Raw genomic sequence first — 21,537 nt, 5'->3', positions numbered from 1 at the left:
TAAGGCAGTCAGGTTTATTTTTTCGAAGTACCGTACAACTGATTCCCCGACAGCACTAATGAAACAACATGGTATACCGACACTGGAACTGAGAAGAAAAATTCAGCGCTTAAAATTTATGTTCCTTCTTAAAAATAACCTTCTTGCTCTAACTCCTGATCCGTACATAACACCACTTACTGCACGCCGAACACGACATCGACACGATGACTCTCTAACGCCATACAGCACCAGAACTAATGTTTTTAAATATTCTTTTTTTCCTCGCACGATAACAGATTGGAACAACTTACCTCTGCCTCTTCTAGCCAGTGTTGATTCAATTGAAACCTTGAATTGCTCTTGAATATTTTCTTGTCTGCTTTTTGGTTGCCCAAACTGATAGTGTTTTTGCCTTACTGCAAGTTTCACATTTCATTTCATTCATTGGCTTACTTCTGTTGTTTATGTTTCACTTTCCCAAATGAAGAGCTCGGTTTGCATTTCGTTTAGTCCTTGTTTTGCTCATGTTCTACTGCCCATAGAACAAGTGTTTTGAAATTATTATTTGTTATCTTCGTTCTATACGCTGATGTCATTTGTATGCCCCTCCTGCTTGGGCCGTAAAGGCCTGCAGTATTGAATAAATAAATAAATAAATAAATAAATAAATAAACTGTGATCCACATGGTTCAAATTATGTGGCAAAAAATTTTCCTTATTTTACCTGAAATGGTGCTCCACATATTACTATTTGTTTTATGTGCAACGCCATTTCGATGAACACATTGACTACATTGTTTTCTTCATTTTTATTGTGATACATTTTATAAGGAGCAATACGATTTTTAAACATCTTACTCTTAAGTTACGTTTACAACAGGAGCTAGCGTCAAACTAGCTTAAGCATGTAACCCTTCTTCTTTTGTCTTTGAAACCATGTTCGAGGTACCTTGTAAATACTACACGGGTGAGATAACCTCTTATCTGTATTGACCGAGACAAATACTGTTCGTATTAGTATTAAAGACGAACAAACAAAGTCCAAATTACCTTCTACATTTCGCATACATTCAAACACTCTCACTAGTCGAAGAGAGATAATTGCTTAATATTAGGCATTGAACACGAAAAAATATACATTTTTTGCCATAATATTTAAATTCAGTATTCCAGCTAGAATCAGTATTGGGTGGACTGGGTGGACTATCTGATGAGGGTAAAACTGACAACCATAAAAATAAAAAGTGCATGAAAATACAACTTGGAATCACGATACTCAGCAGTGTTGTCGACCATTCTTGAAGACATTCTCGTTTCGTGATGGCCTTCCATTAATTTCCATCAAGCTTACGTTGTTAGGGCCGAAGAGCTCCTCCATGAATTATATTTGCTCAATTTGTCTGATATCGCGAAAATTATTTAAACTGGGAGTATTATTCTTCAGTATTCACCCAAGAACAGCGAACGGCCTGAAAGCAAACACGTGCGGCTTTATCAGGCATTTGAAACAAAAAGAAACTTCGTCGAGGGTGTAAACCCAAGAACACTGCCTGTTTGCGGCATCCATTACACCAGCTGACGTTATCCAGGACGAAATAGTTTGCTCCCACATCTCGTTTGAATTTGTCATCCTTTTCAATATCTTCATTGGTATAATTATGTCTAATAAAGAAACACAAGGAAACTTTACTCTGTAGGTCTAAATGGTTCATAATCATGGCACGCGTGGCATTTCTTCTCTAAGCATTATATGTCTGTCAAGCTGTTCAAAAGCCTTTTTAGAAAATACCGGCAGACGTTTAAGATAGGTAAACGAAATTGTTTTTTAGTCAGTTTTAGGTGGCATACTGTTGTAATAATGCTCCATAATCGGGCTGTAACATTGGCTTTTCGAAACGCACCTAAGAAACTGACGGATTACCTGAACTGCAGGTATTTTTATTTTACTTTGTAGTCTAGTATCTAGGTCCTGCCGTATAAAGTGCCACTAGGACAAGGAACCCGCGAAAGCGTAAGATTACGGTATCTGCTGTTACCATGCAAATAATACACAGTCACAGCACAAGGCGAAAAAACAAAGTTCGTTTTTTTCTCCTTAAAAGTATGAAACGCTATATAGACAGGGAATGCCACAACTACTGGGCCCGTACTCTCAGTTTGTGTCGTTATCAAAGTTTCGCTATCTCATGTGATCTCTAGCCATCTGATTGGTCGAAAGACTGGAATCGGGTGTTGCCACCATGGAACCGGAAGAGGTAGCAGCATCATGTTCCGGCGTTTCCACCAGTCAGATGACTCGAGGTTACGTAAGATAGCGACACTTTCGATAACGACAAAAACTCGGAATACGGGCCATGGATTCCCTTTATAGGGCTGCTCGAAAACAATGGAAAGGATGATGTAAAGATTGAACTCTATATATGAACTTTCTCTTTGTTATAATTTTTTTTATATTACAATTACAATCGGGCCCGACGTTCTTTTACTGCAGCGATTGGCCGCGCTTCGCTGTCCTTTGGATACCCAGTACCGCCGGTACAACTTCCGGAGTTCCGTGGATTTTCTGACGACGCCGAAGCGTGTATTTAAGTGGTCAACGCTGCTGCCCGGCGTTCCGCCTGGTCTCCAGCCACCACGCTCGCCGTCGCGGAGGACCATCTCCGTGGTCCCGCCCGCGCCTGGTACCAGTACGAAGGCCGCCGCTACACCACTTGGACGGCCTGGACCTCCGCCCTTCTTGCCGCGTTTACACCCCTGGCCAGTGCGCACGACGCAAACTCACGGCGATGAGAGCGCGGCGCCAGGCTCCAGATGAAGATGTCGCACTTTACATTTATAACAAGGTCCGCCTTCTTCAGGCCTGCAACATCGAGTGACCAGCATCTGCAGCCAAACAGTACATTGTCGACGGGGTTCACGATGCCACCCACGCATCGATTATGTCCACACTGGACACTGACAGCCTCTCAATCTTTGTCTACCGAGCGGCCTCCTTGCATGACACCTCCAGTCGTCGCGGGACCCTTGCTGCCGCCGGGACATCTACCGCAGCACCACAGCAACGCCGCGGTTCCTTTTCGTGCGGACAACATGGCCACCTGTACAAGGATTGTCCTCATGCTGCCCGCCCACGCATACAATTCCAGAACCACCCTCTTCCCTTCCTGCCGGTTCATGTTGACAGCATCGGCGAGTTGACCGCATTGGTTGACACCGGCGCTCAGCGAACGGCATTGCTTCAACGTCATGCATCGGGCCCGATGAGTCAATAGATCTCGTCTCCTCTGCAAGGCTTGGGGGGAAGCGCTGTTCCCGTCGGTGCAGTCGATATCTGCATCCGGACTGAGGCTGGCAGCAAGGTCCTGGTGGGCGTCCCGGTGTTTGCGAACTTGTCTGCTGACCTCATCTTGGGCGCAGGCTACCTCATGTTCGGGGACGTGGCTCTGGCAATCGAAAACGGTAATGTGCAGCTCCTCTCGTGCTGTAGCCCGCCCGTTGACGAGCATCCTGAAAGTGAGGTTAACCGCATTCAACACCAACAAGAAGCGGTGCAGCACCCAAAGAAAGCCTCTGTTTCCCGAATGCAGATGAGTGGAACTGTGAAATGGTTTAACGTGGTAGGTGGCTACGGCTTCATCAATCGAACTGACACTGGCGTGGACATTTTTGTCCACCGCACCGCGTTACAACACTCCCGTAAACTGTCCCGCATCCGCAAAGGGCAGGAAGTTGAATGTGAAGTAATTCCAGAAGAAAAAGGCCTCACTGCGGCCAATGTCAGTGTGATAGATGGGAAGTCCGCGCAGAAACGTCGCGAGTTCGTCGGGAAGGTAGGAGCCCACACCTACCGGCGTACTCAAGGAAGCTGTGCACAGCCCGGTGCTTCCCGTAAAAACGATGGCAGCAGCAAGTATTTTGGTGAAGCTTCTTCAATGTTTGTCACCACTGCGGATGCCTCACGACGACAGTTCCAGATCAGGGAAAAGCATCGAATACCGCGCATGGAGAGCAAGTCAACAGCAAATAACTGGCATTGGAGAAACGTTCAGGACTATTATCAAGGCCTCGGCAGAACGCCCAAGTGGCAACTGCCCAAGGAGTCCCGCACAAAGAGCAACGCGCCAATCGCTGAAGCCAAGATCATCGGGGCGAATATCATCATGGCTACGCAGGAGGACAACCCCCCCCCCCCAAAAAAAAAAAAAAAAAACGTCATGTGCAGCAGATGCGAGGTCTGCGATGTGGTGGTGCTCATTTAAGGTCGAACGCAGTCGTGACCGAGTGTGATGTACTAGGCGACGACGAAGTGAACAGTACAGGAGCGGAGAAGCAGAAGAGGATGAAGAGAGAATAAAGCTGGGCGTTCGCAAGAACGGCCGCGTCTCTGCTTGTTCTCCGTCACAATATATATATGGCATATATATATATATATATATATATATATATATATATATATATATATATTGCGAGCACTGTGTGGCGCTTCATATTCCACAGGGCTGAACGTGCTATATCTCCATCCTGCTCCCTCTTGTAGATACCCATCGTCATCGCGGAGTGTGGTTGGCTGCAGTGTGCTACCAAGGCTTCAGGTCTCCAATAAAACCTGATCCCCCAATGTCGTCCAGAGCTCCAAACATCACCTGTGCTACTCCTGCCGCTGCTCCACATCGCTACGCCATTATTTCACACCAGCAAGCAGATTCCTACTGTCTTTCCCTAATCGACCTTCTTACCCTCCTACCGCTAGGATGCGCAGGCAACTCCAATAGTTCAAACTTGACAACGGCGTGCTCTCCCGTTATATTTATTGCTCTTAAGGCACCCGTTGGGTCCCCGGTATTCCGAGAGCGCTTCGCACCCTTACCTGGCGGCTTTCCACGATGATGCTACAGCCGGTCACTTAGGCTTTAATAAAACTTACCACCTCGTGAAAGCCCGTTTCTTCTGGCCAGGCCTCGCCTCAAGTGTGGCAAAATACCTCGCCTCTTGTCTGCCATGTCAGCGCCGCAAGCGGCCCACTTCTCCTCCTGCTGGCCTACTACAGCCACTACCTTGCCCAGCTACTCCTTTCGCCGTTGTTGGCATAGACTTATACGGGCCACTTCCATTGCCCGCACGATGTAATCGCTGGATCGTCACCGCCGTCGACCACCTAACACGCTACGCTGAGACCGCTGCCCTGCCTAATGGCTCACACATGAGGTCGCGACCTTCTTTTTGGAATCGCTCGTACGGCGCCATGGGGCCCCTCAAATGCTTCTCAGCGATCGTGGTCGGACATTTCAGTCGACGATTGTAGTCGAAGTTCTTGAGGCCTCAACCACACATCACAAATTGACCTCCAGCTATCACCCGCAGACCAATGGGTTGATTGAGCGGTTCCACCGCACGCTTTCTGACATGTTGTCTATGTACGTCGACCAGGACCACTGAAACTGGGATGTAATACTTCCTTTTGTTATGTTCGCCTACAATACGGCTTTACAGCGCACCACAGGTTACACCCCGTTTTTCCTCGTTTACGGCCGTTCTCCCGCTACCCTTCTTGATGCCTATTTCCTTTCTACACATGCCAGTTCCCCATCCCCTCTTCCTGACCAGTTCCTTTACCGAATGGCCAAATCTCGCCGGCTTGCTCGCGTCAACACGGAAGCTAGCCAGGAAGACCGCAAGTGCCGCTATGATGCAACCCATCGCCAAGTTTCGTTCCGTTCCGGCGACGAGGTGTTACTTTGGACCCCATTACGCACTCCTTGCCTTTGTGACAAGTTCCAGCACCGTTACATTGGTCCTTACACAGTTCTTGAAAAAACCTCCCCGGTCAACTATCGCGTCTCCTGTTTACCCTCCTCCGGACAGTCGTTACCGTGCACTGATGTTGTCCACGTTTCACGCATGAAGCCTTTTATTCGGCGCAATCAACGTGCTGCTTCATCTTCATCCCGCTCCCTCTTGTAGATACCCATCGTCATCGCGGAGTGTGGTTGGCTGCAGTTGCGACCAAGGCTTCATGATCTCCAATAAAACCTGATCCCCCAAGTCCGACCTTCCCGTTACCTACAATATATATATATATATATATATATATATATATATATATATATATATATATAAACAGGATGTCACACAACTTTCCCGATTATCTATTTTATTCCAACAGTTTCGGACGGTGGACCGTCCTTCTTCAAGGTAGAATTCTACCTTGAAGAAGGACGGTCCACCGTCCGAAACTGTTGGAATAAAATAGATAATCGGGAAAGTTGTGTGACATCCTGTTTGAATTTAACTCTGGCCCATTAGTAACAAGCAATCCATGTCTATATATATATATATATATATATATATAGCATAAGTAAATAGACGTACTTGGTTGCTAGAGGTTACGTACAAGTGAAAAATTGCTTCATACTGTTTCCAAGTTTATTTGTAGTCGACGTTTCGGCAGGAGCCCTGCCTTTGTATATATATATGTATATATTGTGAGCACTGTGTGGCGCTTCATCTTCCACACGGCTGAACGTGCTGCTTCATCTTCATCCTGCTCCCTCTTGTAGGTACCCATCGTCATCGCGGAGTGTGTTTGGCTGCAGTGTGCGACCAAGGCTTCAGGTCTGCAATAAAGCCTGATTCCCCAAGTCCGACCTTCGCGTTACCTTACACGTGGTGGAGGTGCGCCTTGATTTCCCCGCTGCTTCGTCACCTGCACCCACCTGGAGATTCGTTCTGGCCGCCGTTTGACCCCGACCACCATCGTCATGACTCAAGAGGGCCACTCCGCTACTTCGGCATCTACCAACTCGACTCCAGCTCCCCTTGCCACTTGGACTGTCAGCAGCCGTCAGCGCGACCCGCAGATGTTCGCCGGTCTCCGCGGCGACGACGCTGATACTGGCTCGACAGCTACGACCGGGTCAGTGCTTTCAACCGGTGGGACGATTCTCTTAAACTAATTAATGTGTCCTTTTATTTGACGGATGTGGCCAAAACGTGGTTCCTAAATCATGAACGACGATTCCGGACTAGGCTACCTTTAAACAAAAGTTACGGCAGATTTTCTGCGCTCCTACTGTTCGGACGGCGTCCGCAAAGAAGAAGCTAGAAGCCCGACTTCAGCGGTCCAATGAGACCTACACCTCTTATATAGAAGATGTACTTGCACTTTGTCGGCGCATAAATGACACCATGCCAGAGGCCGAGCGGGTTCGGCACGTCCTTAAAGGTATTGGGCCACTCGCCTACAACGCCCTGGCCGTGCAGAACCCTACCACAATCGACGCCATCATATCGACTTGTCAACGCCTTGACGAACTACAGTCAATACGCCTGCAGCCTGATCCCACTTCATTTGGTTTCACTGCCAACGCTGACCTCCGTGCGCTTATTCGCGAATTAATTCGTGAAGAGCTCTCGGCTCAAGGTAATTTGTGCCGTCCTGCATCTGAGCCACATCCTTCAAGTACCGGCCTGCGTAACATTGTCAAAGAAGAGCTGGCCTCAATGACCTATTCCCCCCCAACATCGGTCGCTCCTACCATCTGTCAGGTGCCAACGTACGCCCAGGTCACGTCCTTGCCGCCCGCAGTTGGAGCGCCTACGCCACCGGCGCCTACCACTGCTCATATCGCTGCATTGGCACCACCTGCCGCGGCGCCGACATACTACCCCAACTGGCGCCCAGCCCACCCTGTTTGTTATTACTGCGGGTACCGAGGCCACATTTCCCACTTCTGTCGTCGCAGGCTCCAGAATGAACGCCGCGGCTACGACACATTTGAAGCAGACTACCCTCCTCGCTTTTCCGGCTCTAACCCCCGTTAATTCCCTGATTATCCGCAACGTTCATCACCCCCGCCAGAAAGCCCCGCTCCGCCTGCTGGTTACAGGCCTTCAAGACGCCGTTCTCCTTCGCCTTTTCGCCGCTCAACCTCGCCTCTCCGTCAAGCTTCTCTGACGACCCCCCGCATATCGGAAAACTGACCACTGCAGTTTTAGGAGGGAAAACTGCACTCTTCGGCCATCCCAAAAATCCTCCGGAACGTCCCTGGAACATTATTTTAGTGTGGGTTGAAGGTTTATCTGTTGAGGCTTTGGTTGACACGGGCGCCGCTGTTTCTGTGATACACACTGACTTGTGCTCCCGCTTAAGAAAAGTGAAAACGCCTTATGATGGACCTGAACTCCGTGGAGCTAATGGTGCAATAATTCGGCCTTTTGCTAAGTGTACTGTGCGAGTTTTTGTTGATGGTGTCCGCCACCATGTACAATTTGCCGTGATGTCACCGTGCGCTCACCCAATTATTTTAGGCTGGGATTTTCTGTCTGCCGCATCAGCCAGCATTTCGTGTTGCGACAGGGTAATTTACATGAACGAGAGCGATCCGTCTTCTGAACCTCCCGTGCCCCGTCATCGCCTGCTTGCCGCTACTAACTCAGTGTTGCCCCCTGGATGCGAACAACTTGTCGCGCTTACTTCTACTTACATTGATAACGGAGATGTGCTAATCGTGCCTTCTGATCGCCATCTGACCCGTGGAATCGCGCTACCACCAAGTCTTGTTCGGTTTGAGCATGGCACAGCGCTTGTCGCTGCTTCGAACACTTCCCCAGAGCCCATTGTGCTGCCTAAAGGGACATGTTTTCCTTGTACCCTGGACATTCACCCGGTGTCCCTCACCACCCTTACCGCCCCCTCTTCCTCACCAGCAGCTTCTTCCGATGCTTCCATCTGTGTTCTCTTTGGCAACCATCAATCCTGACCTTCCTGCGACTCACCGCCAAGCTTTGCAGGAATTACTTCGAAAACACCAAGCCTCCTTTGATGTCACTTCTCCGACCTCGGGCCGAACGTCTTCTGCACAGCACCGCATTATTACAGAAGGTACTTCTATTGTTAGCCGCCACCTTTACCGTGTTTCCTTATCAGAACGTAAAATCATAGAAGATAATGTGAATGATATGCTCCGGCGAGACATTATTCGGCCCTCAGCTAGCCCCTGGTCATCTCCGGTCGTCTTGGTAAAAAAAAAGGATGGGTCCGTGCGTTTTTGCGTTGATTACCGCGCACTTAACAAAGTCAATCGAAAAGATGTTTACCCTATGCCACGAATTGACGACTCCTAGACTGTCTTCAGGGCGCCGAATATTTCTCCACTTTGGATTTGCGTTCCGGTTACTGGCAGATACCGATGCACGAAGCCGACAAAGAAAAAACCGCATTCGCTACTCCCGACGGGTTTTACGAATTCAATGTCATGCCTTTTGGACTTTGTAATGCCCCCGCTACGTTTGAGCGCATGATTGACACTGTTCTTAGAGGACTTAAGTGGAAAACATGCTTGTGCTACCTGGACGACATAGTTATTTTCTCTGCGACGTTTTCTGATCATTTATGCCGCCTTGATCAAGTATTAACGTGCCTGGCATCCGCCCGTCTCCAGCTGAACACAAAAAAAAGTGTAATTTCGCCAAGAAAGAAATCAAGACCCTGGGCCACCTAGTTAGCCGCGATGGCATTCGACCCGACCCTGACAAGCTTGCTGCAGTTTTGAACTTTGCACGCCCTCAGCGGACTAAGGAACTACGCAGTTTCCTTGGCCTGTCTTCGTACTTTTGACGTTTCATTCGCAATTTCGCTACCATTGCTGCACCGCTCCACAGCCTCCTTACCGACAGTAATACTTTCAATTGGTCCGAAGAATGCGAAAAAGCTTTCCAAACCCTAAAGAATGCCCTCACTTCGGACCCTGTTCTCGCTCACTTCAACGACACTGCTGCTACCATTCTCCACACCGATGCCAGCAGCCTCGGTATCGGCGCCGTACTTCTGCAACGTGACACCACTTCTCGGGAAAAAGTAATTGCGTTTGCCAGTCGAACTCTAACACCAGCGGAACGCAACTACACCATCACAGAGCAAGAGTGCCTCGCCGTCGTTTGGGCAGTTAAGAAATTCCGCCCCTACCTCTACAAACACCATTTCACGATCGTTACCGATCACCACGCTCTGTGCTGGTTATCAACTCTCAAAAATTTGACTGGACGCCTGGGCCGTTGGATTCTGCGTTTGCAGGAATACCACTTCGATGTCATATTCAAATCGGGTCGCAAACATCGAGATGCCGATGCTCTTTCCCGCTGCCCGCTCCCAGAATCACTACCTAGTGCTTCTTCGCGCCTTCCTGCGTGCACCCTCAACGTCCCAATGTCGTCCAGAGCTCCAAACATCCCCTGTGCTACACCTGCCGCTGCTCCAGATCACTACGCCATTATTTCACACCAGCGAGCCGATCCCTACTGTCTTTCCCTAATCAACCTTCTCACCGGTGCTTCTCACCCTCCTACCGCTAGGATGCGCAGGCAACTCCAAAAGTTTAAACTTGACAACGGCGTGCTCTCCCGTTATATTTATTGCTCTGAAGGCACCCGTTGGGTCCCCGTTATTCCGAGAGCGCTTCGCACCCGTATCCTGGCGGCTTTCCACGATGATGCTACAGCCGGTCACTTAGGCTTTCATAAAACTTACCACCGCGTGAAAGCCCGTTTCTTCTGGCCAGGCCTCGCCTCAGGTGTGGCAAAATACGTCGCCTCTTGTCTGCCATGTCAGCGCCGCAAACGGCCCACTTCTCCCCCTGCTGGCCTACTACAGCCACTACCTTGCCCAGCTACTCCTTTTGCCGTTGTTGGCATAGACTTATACGGGCCACTTACATTGTCCGCACGAGGTAATCGCTGGATCGTCACCGCCGTCGACCACCTAACACGATACGCTGAGACCGCTGCCCTGCCTAATGGCTCAGCACATGAGGTCGCGACCTTCTTTTTGGAATCGCTCGTACTGCGCCATGGGGCCCCTCAAGTGCTTCTCAGCGATCGTGGTCGGACATTTCTGTCGACGATTGTAGCCGAAGTTATTGAGGCCTCAACCACACATCACAAATTGACCTCTAGCTATCACGCGCAGACCAATGGGTTGACTGAGCGGTTCCACCGCACGCTTTCTGACATGTTGTCTATGTACGTCGACCAGGACCACCGAAACTGGGACGTAATACTTCCTTTTGTTACGTTCGCCTACAACACGGCTGTACAGCGGACCACAGGTTACACCCCGTTTTTCCTCGTTTACGGCCGTTCTCCCGCTACCTTTCTTGACGCCTCTTTCCTTTCTACACATGCCAGTTCCTCATCCTCTCTTCCTGACCAGTTCCTTTCCCGAGTGGCCAAATCTCGTCGGCTTGCTCGCGTCAACACGGAAGCCAGCCAAGAAGACCGCAAGTGCCGCTATGATGCAACCCATCGCCAAGTTTCGTTCCGTCCTGGCGACGAGGTGTTACTTTGGACCCCATTACGCACTCCTGGCCTTTGTGACAAGTTGCAGCACCGTTACATTGGTCCTTACACAGTTCTTGCAAAAACCTCCCCGGTCAACTATCGCGTCTCCCCTGTTTACCCTCCTCCGGACAGTCGTTACCGTGGCACTGAAGTCGTCCACGTTTCACGTATGAAACCTTTTATTCGGCGCAATCCTGCGGACTAACTGCGGCCAGGCTGGCCGCTTTAACTGCGCGGGCGAAATAGTGTGAGCACTGTGTGGCGCTTCATCTTCCACACGGCTGAACGTGCTGCTTCATCTTCATCCTGCTCCCTCGTGTAGATACCCATCGTCATCGCGGAGTGTGTTTGGCTGCAGTGTGCGACCAAGGCTTCAGGTCTGCGATAAAGCCCGATTCCCCAATCTTCTGCGTTTTCTGATCTGAACACACACTTCTTCAGCACTCCTCTTCTACACCCAAGTACATCTTCTCATCATCCTCTTCTTTGCCAAAGAGATAGTAGCACTTTCTTCCGCGCAGAACATGCCTTAAGATGCCTTAAGAATGCCTTAAGATGATAAAAAGGAAAGATAAACAGTTCAAAAAGTTCATAACCACACGTGACACAAATGACTGGAAGATTTTTAAACGCCATAGAAACAAAACCAATGCTGTGATACGGAATAAGAAGCGAGAATACCTTTTTAATCTTTTTCAGCCAGAGTACAACTCTAAACCGGATGCTTTGTGGAAAAAAATAAACAAGATTTTAAACCGTTCTCTTACAGATCACAGCGTTTCCGAATTAACATTAAATGCCTCTCTTGTATCTGGTGTTGAGTTGGCGGAAGCTTTCAATCATCATTTTGTCAACATAGTTTCGAGTTCACATCATTCTGAGGCAATAAATGGAATTAACAAAACAGCGATAGTTTGTACTTAGGGCCGACAGATGAGAGTGAGATTCATGCAGAATTCCTTTCTATGAATAATAGTACGGTTTGCGATATTGATGACATACAAATCAAGCCGGTTATATACGTTTTAGATTTGATCTTACCGCAGCTTTTGTTTATATATAACTTGGTCCTTTCAACAGAAATCTTTCCTCGAAAAATGCAGGCATCAAAGGTAATTGTGCTGTTTAAAGGAGGCGATAAAAATAACTTGTCAAACTACCGTCCAATATCTATTCTACCAGTTTATTCTAAGCCTTTAGAAAAAGTAATACAAACTAGAATTACTGCATTTGCTGATAAATTTTGTCTCATTAGTCCCAAACAATATGGTTTTCGTAAAAGCAGATCTACTGAACTAGCTCTATTAACACAAAAAGAATTCATTCTACGAAGCTTTGAAAACAAAGAGTTAGTCGCTGGCATTTACATTGATTACTCCAAAGCATTTCATTGTTTAAATCATAGGACATAGCTCAAAAAGTTAGAAGTACACGGAATTCGAGGTGTGCCCCTAGACTTAATACGCTCATATCTGGAGCATCGTACACAAAGTACTAAAATAGGCAAAAATCTTTCTTCTTCAAAGCGTTTTACTATGGGTGTGCCTCAAGGGAGCATCCTGGGGCCCATCTTATTTAATTTTTATGTCAATGATATTGTAAACATTAGTGCAAGGCCAGAGTAGATAATATATGCGGATGACACAACACTCTTGTTTCGAAGCAATGACTACAACGAGCTTGTAAACGACATAAATGACTCGATGAATCATTTGAGCACATGGAGTAAACTTAATTCATTAGAAAAGAATGTAACCAAAACAAAAGCAATGTTTTTTTCCGTAAGACAGTCATCGTTGCCAATAATGTCTCTAAATAATAGTATAATTTTTGGCCATGCTCCTACTGAAATCGTTGATGAAGTAAAAACACTCGGTGTTTATTTTCACAAAAATATGTCCAGGGATAGGCACGTAAATGAAACAATTTCACGCCTGTCAAAAGTAGTGGGTATATTAGCCAAATTCCATTTCTTTCTACCGGCCAAAATTAAGCTTCATATATACAATTCATTGTTCTTGTCTCAACTAAACTACTGTTTCCTTGTATGGGGTAAAACTACACAAACAAATTTAAGTCGATTATATGTACTTCAGAAAAAGGCGGTCCGCCATATAGCTGGAGCAGACTACTACACTCATACCATGCCGCTTTTCAAGAATTTTGATAATGCCAGTGGCCCATCTCTATTCATACACCTTAGCCGTTCGCTACAAACAGCACATTGCTACCTCTGAATCTACAGTACTTTCCATCGCCAATTTAAGAACACTTACACAAGCATACCCTTCACGTTCTACAGATACTTGGATTGTGCCTTTTGCGAGAACAACATATGGCCAGCAAATGCTCGCATATTGTCACGTAGCCGTTTAGGCCCGTAACCAGAAGGTTGGGTTTTAACGGGGGGTTGAGCAGCTAGCAGGCGCAGAAGAGCAGATTCGGAGAACCGAGAGACGGCGGCTAACTTCAGCTTCTTCTCGAGCGCAACGCGGCCACTTCTTCGAGTCCGCACACGAGACTCTCGATGAGCAGCCGCCTAGCGGCTGCTCTTGCACACGCTACATTACCCCCCTCTCTAAAAAAAAATAAATGTCAACTTGATGAATTCGAAAGCAGAGAAAAAAAAAATAAAGCAAGAAACATGCGTTAGGCGGTGCGCTAATTTTCTCGCGAAAAGTACGGCTTCATGCGCACGACATGGACAACCTCGGATTTCTGCTGGCGACGAGTAGAAGAAAAGCCGTCCGGAAGCACTTCGTACGTGACGTCGCTCAGCTGACGACGCACTTTGTATGGCCCAAAGTACTGCTTCAAAAGTTTTTCAGATAGTCCCCGACGTCGAATCGGAGTCCAGAGCCACACTCTATCGCCCGGTGCGAAAGTCACTATACGGTGGCGGTGATCGTAACGCTGGGCGTCTCGACCTTGCTGGTTCCGGATGCGTGCCCTCGCCAGCTGTCGCGCTTCTTCTGCGCGTTGAGTGAACTCCTCGGCGCCAACTTCGAGGTCATGGCCGTCGTGGGGCAACATGGCTTCGAGCATTGTCGAAACTTCGCGGCCATACAATAAGGAGAACGGCGTCATTTGCGTTGTTTCCTGCTGCGCCGTGTTGTACGCAAACGTGACGTACGGGAGGACGTCATCCCAAGAGCGATGTTCAACATCCACGTACATGGACATCATGTCGGCGAGAGTTTTGTTCAGACGTTCTGTCAAGCCATTAGTTTGTGGATGGTAGGCGGTTGACCTGCGATGGGTAGTGCCGCTTAGCTGCATGACAGATTCCAGTAGCTTGGCAGTGAAAGCAGTGCCTCGGTCCGTTATAATAACGTTCGATGAAAAATTTCGCTGCCTCGATTGCCGTACCACGCTGGAGGGCCTTCGTTTCAGCGTAACGCGTGAGGTAATCTGTAGCAACAATTATCCACCTGTTGCCGGAATCAGAAATTGGAAAAGGACCCAACAGATCCATGCCAACTTGTTCGAATGGGCATCTTGGCACGCTACAATATATTCTGCCCTCTCTCTTAAATTATCTTCTCCAAAATAAAGTTGATATTGAAAAGGTTAATAAGAGAACAATACATTTATTTTTTATGTCACAGATGTAAATATGCTTTGCTGTTTTCTTTCATTCTTTTGTATTTTCTTGATTTCATGCTGCATTCATTTTGATGGTATTCACTGGCCCTGTTGATATTTCATGTTGTGCAGTTATATGAAGCTTTTCCGCAGACTGAATTATTTGGAAAAGGAAGATGTTTGTAACTCTTGTTTTAAACCACAATCTGAATTTTGGATGCACCGATATTATAATTACTAACCCCTCGCTGTCGCCATGTATTGGAGCCCTAGCGCCGTCAAGTGAATTAACGTTCACTTTTTGTCTCGGGTCCCTCATTTCTTCTTGAAATGAAAATAAACTTCAAATTTCAAACTTCAAACATAAACATCGTCCAAGCATGACATTCACCAATTCTACACTCACGTACATCTGCGCACACCTCTTCTTTGCCCAGCAGCTAATACCACAATCCTCCCAGTCTACCACAACCATCATCAAAGCTGGACAGTCACAAAGTCCACCACATAGTCATATAGTCACACACTAACAACCAATCACAACACATGTGCAAATGGCACGCGTGCCATTTGGAGTTACGTCTAGTACCTTCCTGCTGGCGGCGACGCTGCGACACCACTTGTACAGTGTCAAAGACCAATACCCCGGTACTGCTGAGCTTCTCAAGGGAAGCATTCACATCGACGACTTGCTGTGTGGCGCTGCCAACGATGAAGAAGACGCAGAAAAGGCGGACCCCTCATCTGCTACCTTGAGACAGCGAGGCACAGAAGGCGTTCGAGGGCATTAAAGAGTGTTTAGGATGCGCAACATTGCTGTATGCACCAGATCCTAGCAAAGAGTTTATACTATCCACCGATGCCTCCGACTACGACTTAAGAGCATGTCTCGCACAGTGCGACGAGGAGGGGAACGAACGCCCGATCGCACTTCTAAGCAAGAAGCTCAGTCCGGCCCAGACTCGGTGGGCAACAATCGAGAAGGAAGCCTACGCGATGATGTGGGCACTTGGCAAGCTCGAGGCTTGGCTATTTGGTGCACAGGTGCGTGTGGTAACGGACCACAATCCCCTCAATTACCTTACGCTTACCAGCCCGCATAGTGCCAAGCTAACTCGCTGGGCTCTCGCTCTCCAAAGGTTCAATCTTACGATCGAACATAAAAGGGGACTAGAAATGCCAACGCCGATGCTATGTCAAGGCTGGTGGCGGCCAACTAAATGGAATTTAGCGCATCGAGGGAAAAGTAAATGGCTTGGGGACGTTTTGGACTTTGTCATTGCGTGCGGGCGCGGATGGCAGGGGGTATTGAACCTGAAGCAAGCCGCGTCGCGTTGTTCGCTTGTGGGTTTTGTGTGGCTGCAGTATAAAAACGTATGCAGCACACTTAGTGGAGAGGTGTTGCGCACATCGACGCGACACACCACACCGCCGGCTTCGGGACTAGAGTTTGGAGCAAAGCTGCGGTGCTTGCACTAGCCGGCGCGTGGTGTGTGCCCTTTCGTTCATTTCCCGTGACCCTGGATTGCGGAATGCCAGTCTGGCGCGGATTTCAAGTCGCCGACGCAACACCGCCCGCAAGACGACTCCGGGTGTCCGCGCGTCGGCAAGGCAAGCAGCAGTATTCCGGACCGCAGATCATCCACAGTGTGTGTAGGTGTGTGTGTGTGTGCGCGCGCTGGGCTCTTGTGTAAAGGAGCAGCGGATGCCAGGAAGCTCATTTCCACGGGTCTCGGGCTGTCCGGCACGAGCGCACGTGACCATGGCTGCGGATTGGAACTCCATGGAATGTGCAAGCCTGGTGTTGTGCGTACAGTACTACGGGTTTGAGGAGGAACTATGCTGGAGCCTATTGGCCTCGCCCAGAGAGTTTACTTCGTCCCTATTGGCTTAGCGATATGGTCTTTGTTTAGCGAGCCTATTTAACGAGTTGTCAGGGGTGACTTTGGGGGGAAGAGACCAGTTTCAACAAACATGCTGTAAACTTGGTTCGACTCCGAGTAGTTCTCCAAGGTGCTCAGCAGGCACACCTCAACAGACCGCCGGTCAACGCAACCAAGCACGCCGGGTGAGAGGAGAACCCTTTCGAATGTCAGCAGCTGAACAGACCTTCGCCCTCTGGACGAGCACGGTGGGTGACAGCTTCGACAGTGGCTTCGAAACATAACTATCGCTCTCAGCTGGATTCGTGGAGATGCGGCAAGGCGGAAGGAATTTGTAAGAAACCGCGTAACTAAGATTCAGCAGAACACGGAAGGAACGACATGGAGGCACTGCCCAGGGAAAACGAACCCTGCTGACCTCGTGAGCAGGGGATTGACAAGCATGCAAATAAAATCCAGTGAGCTCTGGTGGTGCTGGCCACCGTGGATTACAAGCGCAGCTGAGAAATGGCCAGCCGAACCAAACCCTGCCGACTTCACGGCTGAAGAGCTTGAGCAGAAAAGGGAGGTCAGTATCTTAAATTCTACCTGAGATCTAGACGACTTGCTGGATCTGAATAAATTCAGCTCAGCGTCTAGAGTAAACAGAGTGACAGGTTGGATTTTCTGGTTTGTTCGAAATGTGCAGACTACTGAAAAAACATCAGGCCCTCTAACCGCTGAAGAAATTGAACGTCCAAAAACATTTCGGCTGAAAAGAGCTCAGAAGTCTGAGTTCTCTGAGGAACGCGAGTGCACAAAGAAAGGCAACTGTCTCCCGACCGACTCACCCTTGAAAGATTTCACGCTTTGGACAGATCAAAGCGGCCTACCGAGAATTCAAGGGCGGATCTACTCAGCGAACGCAACGCTCAATGAGCTCAATGGGAAGCACCCGAATGTGCTTCCCAGGCAACATCGATACTCATCACTGCTGGTGCACCAAGCCCATCGACAGCTGCTCCACGCAGGCACCAGGGACACACTCGTGCAGCTTCGAGAGAAGTACTGGATTGTGCGCAGCCGTCAGCTGGTGAAAAGTGTGGTGAGGTCATGTGTGGTGTGTAGGCGGTATAGTGCTTCTCATTTGGATGCACCGACTGAGATTATGGTTGTTTTTTCTCTTACGTTTTGTTGAAATATATGGGTTGACATGGTGGAAGACGATATATTTATAATTTAACCGCAAGTTATTCACGTCATTCTCTTTTTCAAATCGGTCTAAAGTAACAAAATAAGTAGTCGATAATATTTGCGTGGTCCGCTTTGTTGAAATAAAATACCTACAAGATCTCTCTTAAACCTTTTCAATCCAGGATGTGGCGTTATATGAACATAGACTATAGATTGTAGTCGAACATACAATCCTCAATTTCGTCACAATCTTCACAAAGTAACGTTAATAAATCATCAGATTATAGTATGGTTATTTATAAAATGTGCGTGCAATTCACAGAATTGCAGAGAAGGTACCGATTGTAAACAATATCCGGTGCTGAATCTTTGTCGCCTCTGTGCACAACTTTGTTCTGTGGAGCCGTTGCAGATAGCCATCATTGCCGTCCGTATACACTAACTGTGCGCAGGCTAGAGCAAAAAGAAACATCTCAGAGTGTTGTAGTCAACAAATGCTTTGACAGTGATGTAAACCAAAGAGAGAACACAGCGCGTCAACAGAAAGCTACAATTGCACTGTAGCTTTGGAAATAATGATGTGTATCAGTAAATTTTATATGCAACAGTTATAATATAAAAGCTTAAGAGAAAGCAACTATATGTAAACTTCACTCTGAAGCTGACAACAGAATGACAAGTTTATTAACTTTCACAATGTACTGCAAAAGTAAGTGCCTACTGCTACACAGGGGAATTCAATGCCATATAAACATGATCGGTAATAGGCGGTATAGCATTGTCGTTTACTTGAATATTGCAGTTGTCATCTGCATGAGAAACCATTATGCATCGGACGCTGCAACAAAAACGTATCACTTTATGCCCCTCTAGCGCCTCAGTGTTGTGCCTGCGTGTGTATTAGTTTCTCTGAACCAATAGTAGCGGGAATCTGATTGCATTCGTTATTTTCAAATTTAGCTTCTGACTATTGTCTACAGGTGGGGTTCGCAAGCTAATCCTTTCACTTGATGAATAACAATCCTCTACTTCATCCCATCGCCTTGCATGGACAAGTGTACAACTGCGTTCTCATTTTGTCATTTCCTTATTCAATTTTTGCTTTCACGTCGTCATACTATTGCCCGAAAATTGTATTGGCAATATTGAAGTTGCCAATTCGCGAGGCAAAGTATAAATTCATTTGCGATGCCTCATTTGTCCCACCAGAGCACGCAGAAAGCCGTTTCCTTGCACTACACTCGGTATTTGCACCAATGACAGCAGCCTCGCCCTCTGGAATTTGAAGAGCTAGGCTACAGCTGGAATCACCACTTCGGGTGTGGCGCAGCTCATCTCCCATCCCGAAGAGAAAGCCAAAACTCAAGAGAGCGTCAAACCAGGCGGAACAGTTGGGCGGGCACACAAGCGAGCACCTCTACGTAGATGGCCACACTGAGGCAGCTGTGATAATACGAGCTAAACAGTCTTCAAACAAGCGCGACAGCTGCCTTGCCTCGAATAAATCCTCGGTTTTGAGAAACACATTGTTTTGGTGAGATAGGAGATGCTGCCGCTCGACAGCGACAGTGTGTAATCGACGAACACCTCAGAGAACAAATAGAAATGCGCATTGCTAACAAGGAATAGGTGGCTACCTCTGACGGCGAGTCCAGCCGCAAGAATTTCGTAGTGTGGTTATCTCGTGCTACTGTACGATTATCTCGAAAACAGGCGCCACTTTGAAGTTCGCCAGTTATGCTATTATGGCAAATGGAGAGTCGAAAGTGATGGGGGAGGGGGGGGGGGGGGGGCGGTACGGAGGGCATATGTATCGTGCATGGTGCATGAAGTCGTCGAACTGGCCACTTGGATGGCTAGGCTACGACCGTAATGAGGCCGTAGTTCTGGGACCATCTTTTGACCTTAAAGGACGATCACTATGGAATTTCGCCTAATTGGACTAGTAAGGCTTTCGTGCTAATTTATGATTTCCAGGCATAGAAGAAAGGGTTGAAAACTTGCCTTTCGCTCAATTGAAATGTGTAGACACTTTGACATAATGTCACGAGTTGAGTCAAGTGAAACAAAAAAATACAGTATCAGTTTGAAATTTGCTTCGTTTTCAATAACTCTTATTCGGAAACCAAACAATAACATAGCCCCAAAAGCTTGGCATAAAATTTGGGTTTTAATAATTAGCCGTACCCTACATTTATATTCCGCCAGAGAACATCCTATAGCCCTGTTTTAGATGGGCTGTTCACATTTTACGAGAAAAAAAAAAGCCATTTGGAAAGGACCAAGCGAAGTGAGCTGTGAGGCATGGAAGCCTGTTTTAATTAATAGTTATATCCATTTTCCCGCTTACGATTTGATTTCGCAGTTAGACGCTGCGCTATTGCTTGTGAACCAGAAACTTACCTGAGCGGCTGATAGAAGCGAAAAACAGGCCAGGTGAGCATACTTAACGTTATCATGAAAGCGCCATTTTCATTTCGTTTTTGTGCGTTACAGGCAGCCAACGTGAAGCGGCTAGAAAGATGTGCCGTAATCACGAATCCCGTAAAACCTCTCTTCTATATTAGTTATTTGTTTGTAGTAGTGAGCGGATAACAGAGACGACGTTCCTTTCCACTCTGATGAAGGCATAGCCATCCAGCCACTTTAATTCGCATAAATTTTGACCGTATAAGCAGTAATGTATAATATATTGTTCTTCACTTTTATCAAGGGACATACACTGTGGAAAAAACAGTTTGCCACGCGCGGCTGTGAAGAAAAAATAAATTATGATAACATGATTCAATAATTTTGCAGCCCACTTTTCTTACTAAAAGCTAAAGTTTTTCTCGTAAAATCAGGTTCCACAAAACTTGGCTTAAAAATCAAAATGTTCAGTAAGATTTGATGTTGGGAAAGGTTGAGGGTCGCCGGAGAAGGGGTAGGCAGCGAACGCGATGGATAGATGGCATTCTCGAGGCATTGCAGATGAAGCTATGTGATGTTAAGAAGATAGTGAGGGACCGGAAAGCGAGGCGTGACATGGTCCATAGGGTCACGAAGAGTCGGACACGACTGAACGCCTGAACTGAACTGAAACATATTTGCGCACTCAGTTTGCTTCACTCCTTCCTGTTTTCTGTGCGATATTTTGTAGACGTTGTCGTGGGTACCTTTAAAAAGGGGTCGTAATATCTTCTCTTCCTGTTTCAAAGCTGTTTTCAGGCTGGTGCTAATAACTTCAATCATTTGTTACCTAGAAAATGATCGGAGCATTCCTCTTTATATTAGTATCGTGTTTCATTCAAAAGAGGAATATATGTGCTATGAATTCATTAGGAACCGTGTCGATACTGATTTATTCTTGATGGTTTGGTTTGGTTTGTAGGGTTTAACGTCCCAATACGACTGAGGCTATGAGAGACGTCGTATTATAGTACTCCGAAAATTTCTATAACTTGAGATCTTTACGTGTGCTGACATCGCACAGCACACGGACGCCTCTCCATTTTGCTCCCATCGGTACATCGCCTCCGGCGGTTGCGTTCGAACCCGGGGGCTGCGCCGCCACCGCGGGGATTTATTAGATATTTATTTG

This window comes from Amblyomma maculatum, chromosome 4, assembly GCF_055883805.1.
Source record: "Amblyomma maculatum isolate TAMU_Amacu chromosome 4, ASM5588380v1, whole genome shotgun sequence".
In the NCBI taxonomy this organism is placed as follows: domain Eukaryota; kingdom Metazoa; phylum Arthropoda; class Arachnida; order Ixodida; family Ixodidae; genus Amblyomma; species Amblyomma maculatum.
The sequence above is the reverse complement of the archived record's forward strand: the minus strand, read 5'-3'. Positions refer to the sequence as shown.